General features: G+C 42.7%; 1 pseudogene across 1 annotated transcript; it reads left to right on the top strand.

The window, feature by feature from the left end:
- The first annotated feature begins 3,228 nt into the window (after positions 1–3,228).
- Positions 3,229–4,713, top strand: LOC308241505 (glutamate dehydrogenase 1, mitochondrial-like; annotated as a pseudogene). Its single transcript has one exon. The product of its transcript is annotated as a glutamate dehydrogenase 1, mitochondrial-like (transcript).
- The last annotated feature ends 9,909 nt before the right edge of the window (positions 4,714–14,622 follow it).

Below are 14,622 nucleotides of genomic sequence, written 5' to 3'. Positions count from 1 at the left end.
ACTACTTTTCTGTTCCTTCTTTTCTTCAACCTTTGATGAAAGTTTGATATTAAGGATGTTGTTACTACCTTACACATTAAGAAGATTGTGTTTTCACTACTTTTATCATTTGGCTTTATCATTTAGCTTTGCTATTACATTATTCATTAAGAAGACTATGTTTTAATTAATTTCATCATTTGGTTGCTGGTTATCAGTTTGTTCACTGTTACTTTGCAGACTCAGTCCATCAGTGTCAGTGTTATCATGATCACCATCATACATGTTTCCTGACACTTCCCTTTTACTACATTTCTGTTCCTTCTTTTCTTCAACCTTTGGTGAAAGATTTATATGAAGGATATTGCTATTACATTATTCATTTAAAAGACTGTGGCCTTACCTCTAAAAATAAGAAGAAGACAAGGATGCCCACTTTCACCACTCCTGTTCAACACAGTACTGGAAAGTGCTAGCCATAGCGATCAGACAAGAAGAAGAAATAAATGGCATCCAAATTGTAAAAAAAATGTGAAACTGTCATTCACAGATGACATGATTTTGCATATAAAAAACACTAAAGACTCCACCAAAAAACTAGTAGATTTAATAAATGAATTCAGTAACATAGCAGGATTCAAAATTAACACCTAGAAATCTATGGCATTTTTATATACCATTAATGAACTCACAGAAAGAGATACTAAAAAAAAAAAAAAATCCTTTATCATGGCAACAAAAACAATTAAGTTACCTAAGGATAAACTTAACTAAGAAGGTAAAAGACCTGTATTCAGAAAACTATGGGACATTGAAAAAAGAGATAGAGGAAGATACAAACAAGTGATAGAACATACCCTGTTCATGGATTGGTAGAATCAACATCATTAAAATGTCCATACTACCCAAAGCAATCTATAGATTCAACACAATCCCCATTAAAATACCAATGGCAGCCCTAGCTGGTTTGGCTCAGTGGATAGAGCATCAACATGCAGAATGAAGGGCCCCAGGTTTGATTCTGGTCAAGGGCAAATGCTCTGGTTGTGGGCTCAATCCTCAGTAGGGGGCGTGCAGGACGCAGCCAGTCAATGATTCTCTCTCATCATTAATGTTTCCATGACTCCCTCCATTAGCCTTCCTCCCTGAAATCAATAAAAATACATAAAAATTACCACCAGCATATTTCACAGACCTAGAACAAACACTCCATAAATTTATATGGAATAAAAAAGGACCCTGGAATAACCGCAGCAATCCTGAGAATGAACAAAGTTAGAGGGATCACAATACCAGATATCAAGCTGTATTACAAAGCCAGTGTTCTAAAAACTGCCTGGTACTGGCACAAGAACAGACATAGAGACCAATGGAATAGAATAGAGTACCCAGATATTGACCCAAAAACTATGCTCAATTAATATTTGACCAAGGAGGCAAGAGCATACAATGGAGTCAAAACAGTCTCTTCAATAAATGGAGTTGGGAAAATTGGAAAAACACATGCAAAAAAATGAAACTAGATCACCAAATTACACCATACACAAAAACAAACTCAAAATGCATAGAAGACTTACATGTAAGACGGGAAGTCATAAAAAATCCTACAAGAATCCATAGGCAGCAAAATAGCAGACATATCTCCTCACAATATGTTTACTGATACAACTCCTAAGACAATGGAAATTGAGTAGAAAATAAACAAATGGGACTACATCAAAATAAAAAGCTTTTGCACAGCAAAAGAAACCATCAACAAAACAACAAGAAAGCCCACTATATGGGAGAACATCTTGCCAATGATATTTCCGATAAGAGTTTCATCTTCAAAAGTTACAGAAAAATCATACAACTTAACAAAAGGAAGATAAACAATCCAATCAAAAAATGAGCAAAGGACCTAAAAGACACGTATCGAGAGTGGACATAGAGAAGGACAAGAGGAATATGAAAATATGCTCAAAGTCACTAATCATCCAAGAGATGCAAGTCAAAACAACAATGAGGTACCATCTCACACCTGCCCCACCCCCTGCTCAGGGCCCCAAGGAGGACTCTGGAGTCTGTGTTCCTGTCCCTGGTGCCCACAGGACCCAGACACCTGAAATAATACCCCTAAGACTCTACACTGACCCCTGTCCTCATTAGCCCACCACCCTCCTCGTCCAGGTCACGGGAGGACTTGCAGGGCCCTGGCGGCCATGATGCCTGAGAGGAGAAAGGCACTGACCTCAGGACCTTCCCCTCCAGGAGGCCACAGAACCCGCCCCCTCCCCCCACCCCCCTACCCCTCCACACCCCACCCCTACCAAGCCCGGGGTTCCTCCTCACACTCTCCGATGTTAATTAAAGTCCTGGGAGGGCTGCTCTCTGGACCTACCAGTTCAGTCTCCACAAGCAAGAAAGGGTGTGATGGAGGAAAACGGCCGCCTCTCCTTCCTTCTCCTCCCAGAATGCTGGCAGCAAGGCGCATGCTCAGCAACAGACAAGACTGAAGTGCGCATGCCCGGCACTGGGCTTGGTCCCCATTGGGCTTGCACAGTAACTTGGGCCATGAAGTGAGACTTGTCGTTTTCTTTTCTTTTTTTTTTTTTTAATTTCTTAACTTTTTATAGAATTGGGCAAATTAAAATAGAATAAGTTAACAAGTGTTTTTTTTTTTTAAAAAATGTTTTATACAAAAATACTGTCAAAATTTCCTAAAAAGCTTTCAATACTGAATATAACTATTAGCACAGTGTCAAAAATGTTGAAGAGGGAAACAAATAAAAATCTGTGCTCCTGCAGCCTGGCCTGCATGCGCCTTCACCAGGGAGGCCTGGGAGACCATGGAGGAAGAGGAGGCAAGGCTCTAGGAATGCCAGGGCCCCAGCCCTGCCATTCACAGGAAAGGTTGGCAGAAGCCCGAAGTCCTTGTTCCTGGGTAGGCAGCGAGTGCCCAGGGAGGGTACCGCTCCTGAGGGCAGGAAGCTGTGGCTTAAAAGGGAGGCCCTTGCAGGGCCATCCCTCCCTCCCATGGTCCCCAGCCTCCCAGAGAACTTCTCCTCAGCTCCCGCCATGTCCCACTGCCTGGGCAAGGCATCAGGCTGCAGCCCTGGGCTCTGTTGCAGCTGACCGGGCTGTGCTGCTGGGCCGGCCTGGCCCTCAGGCAGCCCGCAGCCGCCACCCTGCAGCAGGGGCTCCCACCACCTTCCTGGTGACACTACAGCCAGGCAGCAGCTGACAGCCAGGACAACCCGACTTCTCAGGATGGTGGAGAGCTTCTTCCACCGCGTGCCAGCATCGTGGAGGACAAGCTGGTGGAGGACCTCAAGACCCAGGAGAGGGAGGAGCAGAAGCACAAGTGGGTGCGTGGCATCCTGCGGATCAAGTCCTGCAACCATGTGCTGTGCCTGTCCTTCCCCACCTGGCTCCATGATGGCTCCTGGGAGGTCACCGAGGGCTACCAGGTCCAGCCCCGCCAGCCCCGCACGCCCTGCCAGGGAGGGAGGTATTCGTTCCAGCACTGATGTGAGTGGAGATGAAGTGAAAGCTTTGGCTTCTCTGACTACATATAAGTGTGCAGTGGTTCATGTGCCGCTTAAGGGTGCCAAAGCTGGTGTTATGATCAACCCCAAGAACTATACCGATGATGAGTTGGGAAAGATCACAAGGAGGTTTACCATGGAACTGGCAAAGAAGGGCTTTATTGGTCTGGGCATTGGCGTGCCTGCCCCAGACATGAACCCGGAGAGCGAGAGATGTCCTGGATTGCGGACACCTGTGCTCACACCATCGGGCACTAGGATACTAATGCCCATGCCTGTGTCACTGGCTAGCCCGTCAGTCCAGGGATGGATTTCTGCTACTGGCTGGGGAGTTTTCCATGGAATCAAAAAGTTCATCAATGAAGCTTCTTACATGAGCATTTTAGAAATGACACCAGGGCTTGGAGAAAAAACATTTGTTGGTTAGGGATTTGGTAATGTGGGCCTTCACTCTATGGGGAATTTGCATCACTTTGGTGCTAAATGTGTTGGCGTTGGTGAATCTGATGGGAGTCTCTGGAATCCAGATGGTATTGACCCAAAGGAACTGGAAGACTTCAAAATGCAGCATGGATAAATCGTGGATTTTCCTAAGGCAGAGTTTTATGAAGGGAGCATCTTAGAGTCCAACTGTGACATACTGATCCCTGCTGCCAGTGAGAAGCAGCTGACCAAATCCAGGGCACCAAGAATCAAAGCCAATATCATCGCTGAAGGTGCCAATGGGCCAACAACTCTAGAAGCCAATAAGATTTTCCTGGATAAGAACATCATGGTTATTCCAGATCTCTACCTGAATGCTGGGGTAGAGGGGGCGCTTACTGTATCTTACTTTGAGTGGCTGAAGAAACAAAATCATGTCAGCTATGTCCGTTTGACCTTCATATATGAAAGGGATTCTAACTACCACTTGCTCATGTTGGTTCAGGAGAGTTTGAAAAGGAAATTTGGAAAGCATGGTGGAACTATTCCTGTAGTACCCACATCAGAGTTCCAAGACAGGATATCGGGGGCATCTGAGAAAGACATTGTGCACTCTGGCTCAGCCTACACCATGGAGCTCTGGCGCCAGGGAAATCATGCACACAGCCATGAAAATAATCTGGGATTGGACCTGAGAACAGCTGCCTATGTCAATGCCATTGAGAAAGTCTTCAAGGTGTACAATGAAGCCGGTTTGACCTTCACACAGATGGATTGCCGCTGACTTCTTTACTACTCTCTTCACCTCTTCATCTGTAGACCAGCACAAGTTTACATGTAACCACAGATCTTTCTCCCATTGCTTATTAGACAATGGACAACATTCTCATGGGTTGATCAAAATGAGCCCCTTAAGAAAAAAGAAATTAAAGTTAGGGGATCATGTGCAAGAGAAAAAGTAGATGCCAGAGAGCCATTTGGGTGTATCAGCAAAAGAACTCAATTCTATAGATTACAAACAAAAATAAATGCTATTACTCTTTATGCGTTTTATTCTCCTAGAATAAAGTAAGTACATGCTGCTGTAATAAAATTGCCTTTAATCACTTACTAAGCCTAACTTTGACTAAGAAGAGAAAAATTATAAGCACAGTGAATGAAAAAGCTAGTATTTTTATAATATAAAACAGTATCATTTATAGTTTATCAGTAGTATGCTGTCCAACAAAACAAAAAGCCCGATGGAGAGTCAGTTATCTTCTTTCCTATCACTGCAAAGCAAATGATGGAGCCTATTTCTGTTGTGTGAGACTGTCAGAATTTATTAACCACACTGATGACATACAGTCCAAAGAATACAGTAACATCCTTATGTTAATTAATTGCTCTTCTTTTTTCAAAGTCTATTGTGTTGACTGCTTGAACAAAAACTCAAGTAGAGTGTCCCAGGGAAAGAAAAAAAAAAAAAAGTTGGGCTCCCTCTTTGGAGTCTGGCTGGCAGCTATGAGCATTGCCAATAATGGCCAAACTCACACTGTCTTTGTGTCCCCTTCCAGAGGCCTCCCCTTCCACACAGATTCCACAGCGGCCTGGGCCTTTTGAATAGTAGTGTCCCAATGAAGTGCCAGATATTATTTATGTAAGAATGAGCTTTTTCTTTTTTTAAACAATAACATCCTTTCAGTAATTTGAAGTACTTTGTAACTGCAAGATTTAATCTGGTGATAAAATCAGTTATTAAAAGTCTACATATTCAGAAATAAAATCTGGGAAATGTTTGCCACTGAGGACATTCCACACACCCTACTATTGTCTGTACATATGGGGGAGGGGCAGCCAACTTGAAAGAGAACAGTGTGACTTTTTCTGATCCGAAACGGCTTGGGCCACATCTGTTTAACCCTCCAGTTTTGCATATTTTAAAAATTAGTCTGTACTCAAATGCATAGTTAAAAAAAGTGTGCAGAGTTTGTGCATCTGCCCTTCAAAGTTCATGCAACCAACTAATGCGATTTTTCTTTTACTCATAAATTTGAATGCAGTTCAGTCATTTGGAACCATCTACAAAATCCACAAGACTAAGCAGTTTGCCAAGATTAACATCTAAAGGTTGAGCACTGAAGAATGTGAGGAAATCAGGAATGAAAACAAACAACAAAAAAAGACCACGTTAGCTAGATATTTCAACAACACAAGAGAGGTGAATGTCAAGGCTATAAAAAGGAAACAAAAACGGAGGGGGGGGGGAGTGGCAGTAATTTTTAAACCAACTTGTACAAGTTTATAGTTTAGTTTGTTTCCAAGTTCTCAAACCTTTCAAGGTTTGAAAAGTGAGATACTTTGTCTAAGGGAATGTGTTTTAATTCACACCAAAGAAGTTGAAGGGTTTGATTCTTTTCACCGAATTTCCATCTAGTCAACAGCTTACTCTACTAGGTCGTTGTTTGCACACAAAGTCCATCATGAAATCAAATTTGTTTTGCCCCAGCCAGAGTTCAGACAGCTCCTTGATGCCGTCCAAACCCATTTCTATCACTAAGGACATAAGCACTTCCTCGTCCATGAAATCAATGTCTATGACTTTGGGCAGCAGCATTGCATCAGGGACATGGGCCACAGAGGTGGACTTGTTGCTGCTGCTACTGGCACAACAGCCCAAGGTACCACTGGAGCCACCAGGGGTGCTGCTGCCACCCTAGCAGGGGATGCTGCTGCTGCTGCCATGTTGCTGTGTTTGCAGGTGCAATCTCAGAAGAGCTGGTTTGTCTGGTTCCTCTGGTGGCCTGCAGCAGAGTGCAAATCCAGCATGTCCTGGTTGTGGGGGTAGGGGTGATGGGTGAAATACTGGTTGCTGAGCTTCTGCAGCTGCATGCTGGCCTGCAAGGAGCCTCTGGGCTGGCCATGGGGCGAGGGGGCATGAGCTGGGAGTTGTTAAACCTAGCCTCAATAGAACTTTCCCTATCAATAATTACTTTAAATGTAAAAGGTTAAACTCCCCAATCAAAAGACAGAGTGACGGAGTAAATGAAAACAAACATCAAACAATAACAAGGCTTAAATGTATGCTGTCTGTTATGAGTCTCTCATTAGATTTCAGAGCACAGAGCACCAGTAGGCTGAAAGTGAAGGGAGAGGAAAAATGTGCAAATAATAACCAAATGAGAGCACTCTACTTATATCAGGTAAAGTACACTTTAAGAGACAAAGAGGAGCTTTATAAAACAATAAAAGGGTCAGTCAACTAGTAGGGTATAATAATTGTAAATACATACTGGTCTAACATCAGAACACCTAAATATATAGAGCAAATGTTGGTAGAATTGGGGGGACACATAGACAATATCTGGATCTGGAACAAGACCAGTAAGCCCACTCTTGCTAATTCTATTCAGAATAGTAATATAAGTCTTAGCCAGAGCAGTTAGTCAAGAAAAAGAAATAAACCAAAGTACTTGTATGCATGCATATAAGTATAACCAATGGACACAAGACACTCGGGGGGGGGGGTGCATGGGATGAGGGCATGCGACAGTGGGTAGAGGAGGCTGGAGGAAGGTCAATGGGGGGAAAAAGGAGATATATGTACTACTATATGTAATACTTTAAACAATAAAAATATGTTATTTAAAAAAATAAAAGGCATCAAAATCAACATACAAAAATAATTTGTTTTTTTATGCACTGACAGCAAACTATCTGAAAATGGAATTAGGAAACCAATCCCATTTATAATAGTACCCAAAAGAATAAACTGCTTAGGAATAAATTTAACTAAGCAGGTGGAAATCCTACATACTAAAAACTACAAGATGATGAAAAAAATTGAAGACACAAATAAATGGAAATCTATCCTACATTTACGTATTGTAAGAAATGGAATGTATGTCTACATAAATACTTGAACATGGATGTTTATAGAAGCACTGTTCATAATAGGCAAAAAGTAGAAAAAAGCCAAATGTTTATCAGCTCATGAATGGATAAACAAAATTTGGTATATTCATACAAAGGAATATTTAGCCATAAAAAGGAATGAAGTATGGATAAGTGAAGTACAACAGGGATGGGCCTTAAAAACATGCTAAGTGAAAGAAGGTTGTCACAAAATGCTACAAAGTGTATGAATATATTTACATAAAATTACCAGAATAGACAAATAGATAGAGACAGGAAGTAATTGCCGGGGGCTGGATGGAGAGAGTAATGGGAAGGTGTTTTTAATGAGTGTGAATTTCTTTGGGATGATGAAAATGATCCAAAGTTGTATAGTGGTAACAAATCTATGAATATACTAAAAGTTGTTGAATTGTATAATTAAAAGGAGGTAATTTTATGGTATGTGTCTTATACATCATGAAAACTGTTAAAAATAGCAATTGTATGTTTTTCTTCTCTCTCCCTATTTCTGTTAATAAATAAAACCTGTTTGTTTTGCAAAAGAGTGAAAGGAGATGTGTGCAATGAAGGGACTTCATGCTTCTTCTGGGATTTGGCAACTCAGCTCCTACAAAGGTAGTGATAATGGCCTTGGAGATGGAGAGGCAGCAGACAGAGTCCTGACCAGGACTAGTCACTGCTTGAATTTGGGGAATTTGGATGGGCCTCCCTTTCTTCATTGGTTGGATGCTTTCTCTCCAGGTTAGGTTACTTTGTGCATTAAGTCAGTGCTTTTCCAATTTTAATAGCTATAAAGTACCTGCGGAACATGTTAGAAATGAAGATTTAGAGGCTCCACCCACAAAGTATTGCTTTTAATTTGATTTGGCTCTTCTATCTATGCATGTCAGTTAATCTCCATGGGAGTGGTTAACTCATCAGGAGTTGAAAATTTAAATATACACCCCAAATCTTTTCATTACAGAGTGAGCAAGAAGAAGGTAATGAAGAGGGAATAATTACAGATAACTTAAAAAGTTCAGTCTGGTGGGCCAGGACAAAAGTAGACAGCTAAGAAAAAATACAAAATTATGAAGCAGAAATAATCATTTAATGACCAATTTAGTAACCAAAAAAATTATAAGATATTTTGGAGTGACGATGTTTATTTTCTTTTACCTTTTTTGTCCTACCTCAGGTGTTGTTTGAAGTTTTTTCCAAGTTTACATAGCTAAGTCACTAATGTATTCCACTTAAAGCTACAACTTTTTTGCATTGATAGATAATTTTTAGCATTGGATATTTGGTTTGGAATGAACTTCATAATCTCAGATAGAGTGAATTAGTTTAGGAATGTAAATTTAATGGTTGTGTAAATATATAGATCACATAGAGACTATAAACCCAGAGGCAGGGGGTTAAAGGCAACAACATGGGGGAGCCAGCTCCGGGCTCACAAGATTTAATTGTAAGCATCTTGTCCCCATATTGGTAGCTTGAAATTAGCCATGGTGGCGGGAGGGAGTATTTGCACCATAGAAATTGGCAAATACTACAAATCAAGACTCCTCTTTAATCAGTTGTTAAACATTTATCACATGTTATAAGTCAACAGTTAGCTTCCTCACCTCTAACTCCTAGACCTTAGAAAAGCAATAAGTTCTGTGGACTAACTCTGCTTATGGGATTGGTCATTTGCTCCTGAATAAGTAGACCTTTATTTTAATGCTCTTCTAGGTTGCCAAGAGTAAGGTGGCAGATGTCATCGAGAGAGCAGTTGATGTAGACTATCAACTTATTGATCTGGCTTATATGTACCTAAATGAAGAAGAGATTGGGAGGGCCATCTGGAAGAAAATTGTCAACGGCACTGTGAAAAGAGATGACATATTCTGAACTTTGAAGGTGCTCTGTAGAGTTTCAGATGTACCTGAGGGAAGCTCATTCTTAGCTGAATAGTTTCTTGGCAAATTTCTCCTCTCATTGTTTAAATGTTGATTCACTCTCAGACCTTGGAAGACTTATTAGGAACTAGTGGCCCGGTGCCCAAAATTCGTGCATGGCGGAGGGGATGTTCATCAGCCTGGCCTGCAACCTCTCCAATCTGGGACCCCTCAAAGGATGTCCTACTGCCTGTTTACAGGGATTGGGACTAAACCGGCAGGCTGACATCCCTCTTGCAATCTGGGACTGCTGGTTCCTAACCGCTCATCTGCCTGCCTGCCTGCCTTCCTGATTGCCCCTAACGACTCTGCCTGCTGGCCTGCTCGCCCCCAACTGCCTCCTGCCACCGGCCTGCTTGCCCCCAAATGTCCCCCTGCCAGCCTGCTCACCCCCCCACTGCCCCACCACTGCACCCCCCCACTGCCCTGCTTGCCTCCACCTTCCCTCCCCACTGGCCTGCTCAATCCCAACTGCCCCCTGCTGGCCTGCTCACTCCAAACTGCCACCCCGCTGTCCTGATTACCTCCAACTGACCCCCACTGATGGCCTGCTTGCCTCCAACCTGCCCCCCTGCTGGTCTTCTTACCCCCAAAGGCCCCACCCCCCACCAGCCTGATCACCCACAACTGCCCTCCCCTCTTGCCTTCTAACCACCTCTACCTCGGCCCTGCCACCATAACTTTGTCCTGAAGAATGTCCAGAAGGTCTCTTGGAAGGTCTCCCAGTATAATTAGCATATTACTTTTTATTAGTATAGATAGAGGCCTGGTGCATGGGTGGGGGCCGGGTGGTTTGCCTTGATGGGTGTCTGGGATCAGGGTGGGGGTTCCCTTGGGGTTTGGAGCAGCCTGGGCCAGGGGCCTGTGGTGGTTTGCAGGCTGGCCACGCCCCTGTGGGGTGAGGGTCCCTGCTTGGGGGGCGTGGCCAGACTAGGGGAGGGGCTGAGGGCTGTTTTCAAGCTGGGCACACCCACTTAAGAGTGGGGGTCCCCACAGGGGTGCCTGGCCAGCCTGGGTGAGGGGCTGATGGCTATTTGCAGAATGGCCATGAACCCGGCAACCCAAGCTCCCAGCTCCTTGTTTTTTTCCTTTTTGTTTTTTTTTTCAGCGCCTCCTTGAGTGGAGGCCAGGGCAGATTGGATGCAGGTATCTTGGATTTATTTATCTTCTATAATTGAATCTTTGTAGCCTTGAGCAGAGGCCAGAGCTGGCCAGGGCAGGTGGGAAGCTAGGCTTCCTACATTGCCAGGGGCAACACAAGCCTCCTGCTTGCTCCAGCTCCATGGCTGCCACCATCTTTGTTGTGTTAATTTGCATACTCACTCGGATTGGCTGGTGGGTATAGCAGAGGTACCTTCAATTTGCATGTTTCTCTTTTATTAGTGTAGATTGGCAAACACCAATGACAATGTAAGAATCTTAAAAGGGGCCAGACAGAGACAGAAAGTTACCTACAAAGGATTCCCCATCAGAATAGTGACTGATTTCTCAACAGAAACACATCAGGCCAGAAAGGAATGGAATGAAATATACAAAGTCATGCAAAGGAAGGGTCTGAATCCAAGAATACTGTACCCAGCAAAGCTATCAATCAAAAATGAGGGTGAAATCAGGAGCTTCAGAGACAAAAAAGGACTAAGGGAGTTCATTATGACCAAACCAGCAATGCAAGAAATGCTAAAGGGTCTGCTGTAAAAAGAAGAAATAGGAAGCAAAGAAGGAACACAGGGGTAAAGAATAAAAATGGCAACAAACAAGTACCTATCAATAATAACTTTAAATGTAAATGGATTAAATGCCCCATCAAAAGTCATAGGGCAATTGAGTGGATTAAAAAAACATGACCCATATATCGGCTATCTACAAGAAACCCACTTCAGAAAAAAAGATGCACCCAGACTGATGGTGAAGGGATGGAAAATGGTTTTTCAGGTGAATGGAAATGAAAAAAAAAAGCTGGGGTAGCAATACTTATATCTGACAAATTAGATCTCAATGTGAAGGACATAAAAAGAGATAAGGAAGGCCACTTCATAATACTAAAGGGAGCATTCCAACAAGAAGAAGTAACACTGGTAAATATATATGAACTCAATACAGGAGCACTCAAATACATAAAAAAACTTTTGGAGAATAGCAAGGGAGAGATTGACAGTAATACAATCAGAGTAGGGGACATTTTTAATTTAATAAATCTTTATTGTTCAGATTATTACAATTGTTTCTCCTTTTATCCCCCCATAGCTCCCCTCCAACAGGTTCCCACCCCACCCTTTGTCCTTACCTCCCCCCACACCGTCCTCATCCATAGGTGTACAATTTTTGTCCAGTCTCTTCCTGCACCCCCCATAGCCTTTTCCCCCTGAGAATTATCAGTCCACTCCCTTTCTATGCCCCTGATTCTATTATATTCATCAGTTTATTCTGTTCCTCAGCTGTTTAATTCACTTGATTTTTAGGTTCACTTGTTGATAGATATGTATTTGTTGTTCATAATTTTTATCTTTACTTTTTTCTTCTTCCTCTTCTTAAAGAACACCTTTCAGCATTTCATATAATACTGGTTTGGTGGTGATGAACTCCTTTAGCTTTTTCTTATCTGAGAAGCTCTTTATCTGACCTTCCATTCTGAATAATAGCTTTGCTGGGTAGGGTAGTCTTGGTTGTAGGTTCTTGCTATTCATCACTTTGAATATTTCTTGCCACACCCGTATGGCCTGCATAGTTTCTGTTGAGAAATCAGCTGATAGTTGTATGGGTGTTCCTTGTAGGTAACTAACTGTTTTTCTCTTGCTGCTTTTAAGATTCTCTCTTTGTCTTTTGCTCTTGGCATTTTAATTATGATGTGTCTTGGTGTGATCCTGTTTGGATTCCTTTTGTTTGGGGTTCTCTGTGCTTCCTGGACTTGTAAGTCTATTTCTTTCACCAGGTTGGGGAAGATTTCTGTCATTATTTCTTCCAATAGGTTTTCAGTATCTGGCCCTCTCTCTTCTTATGGCACCCCCATAATTCTGAAGTTGGTACGCTTGAAGTTGTCCCAGAGGCTTCTTACACTATCTTCAATTTTTGGATTCTTTTTTTTTTTTTTGCTTTTCCTGGTTGAGTTTTTTTTTTGCTTCTTTGTATTTCAAATCTTTGATTTGATTCTTGCGTTCCTCTAGTCTGCTGTTGGGTCTCCATATAATAGTTTTTATTTCAGTCAGTGTATGTTTAATTTCCAGCTGATCCTTTTTCATATCTTCGAGGGTCTTGTTATATTTATCGGCCATTTCTAGGATATTCTTGAAGAGTCTTATAACCGTGGTTTTGAATTCTATATCCAGTCATTTATTTTCCTCCATTTCTTTCGTTTGTGATCTGTTTCTTCGTCTCCTCATTTTTCACTGCTTCCCTGAGTTGGTAGAGTAGCATTGTGTGCTAGGTTTCCTATATGGCCAGTGGGTCGGCCTCCCCAGTTAATCTGAGGTGGACACTCTTGGTGCACCACTTTGTGGACTATGTGTACAGCCTTGTTCTAGTTAAGTCTTGATTGTTGTTGGTATCACAGGGAGGAATTGACCTGCAGGCCAGTTGGTTGTGAGGATCATCTGTGTCTATGCTGGGAGAATTTCGGTCCTGGAGACAGCCTTATAGGATTAGCCTTGCCAGATTGCAAAAGTCTCTGTGCTCAGCGTGGAAGGGGTGGAGTCTCAGGGCGGGGCAGCCAGTCTTGGCTTCATCTCGACACTCCCCTTGTGTGTGTGTCTCCAGACCTCTGCCTTCCATGGTTCCCGAGTTTCCACCTTACAGTCTAGATTGCCCCCCGTAAGAGCGTGGGTCCCCAGGGGCTCGCACGGAACTGCAATTCAGTGCAGTCGGAGCTGGGGTTCAGTGCTGACAGGGGCTTTCAACTCCTTTCCGCTAGGGAATGCCTGTGGTAACCTCCGCAATCAGTCATTGTGCACCCCTGCTGCTGCGGCTCCCCTGAGTCTCCGAGTCTCCGTGTGCCTTTCTCTCTACCTGACAGTCCAAACCCCAGTGTATGAGCCTGAGTCCACAGGGTTTCGCCCGAAAATGAGGTTCAGTGGAGTCGGAACTGCGGTTCAGTGCAGTCGGGGGATTCTTTACCCCTCCCGCCAGAGAAAGCCAGCCAGGCACTCTGCCGCCCTTCCTCTCTGCGCTCCCGTGTCTCTGTACCTCAGCTCTTTGCAGCTCCTTCTCCGTAAGCTTTCCTCTTTCCTTTTAGTTGTAGAATTTCTGCTCAGCCAGCTTTCCTGTGGTTCTGGATGGTGTCCGTTCTATCTTTTACTTGTAGTTTGGAAATTGTTGTTGGGGCAGCAGTTTAGGTGCTTACCTATGCCGCCATCTTGGTTTCTCCTTCATTAGGGGATTTTTATGCCCCACTAACAACACAGGACAAATCCTCTAAACAAGAAGTCAGCAATGGAATATCAATCCTAAATGACACACTAGACCAGATGGAATTAAATGACATCTTCAGAGCATTTCACACCAAAGCCACACAATACACATCTTATCAAGTGGACAAGGGTCATTTTCAAACATAGACCATATACTGGATCACAGGAAAAGTCTCTTCAAATTCAAGAAGATAAAAACCATATCAAGCATCTTCTCAGATCAGAATGGCATAAAACTAGAAATAAACTACAATAAAAACAATCAAATAATCAAACACATGGAGACTAAATAGGATGCTATTAAACAATGACTGGGGTACAAGAGAGATCAAAGAAGAAATAAAAAACATCATGGCAACAAACAACAATAAAAATACAACAATCCAAAATCTATGGGACACAGAGAAAGCAGTCTTGAGAGTGTAGTTCATAGCTCTACAAGCCTACTGCAAAAAACAAGAAACAATGGTAATA

This window comes from Plecotus auritus, assembly GCF_963455305.1.
Source record: "Plecotus auritus genome assembly, chromosome: 1".
NCBI lineage: Eukaryota > Metazoa > Chordata > Mammalia > Chiroptera > Vespertilionidae > Plecotus > Plecotus auritus.
The sequence above is the reverse complement of the archived record's forward strand: the minus strand, read 5'-3'. Positions and strand labels throughout refer to the sequence as shown.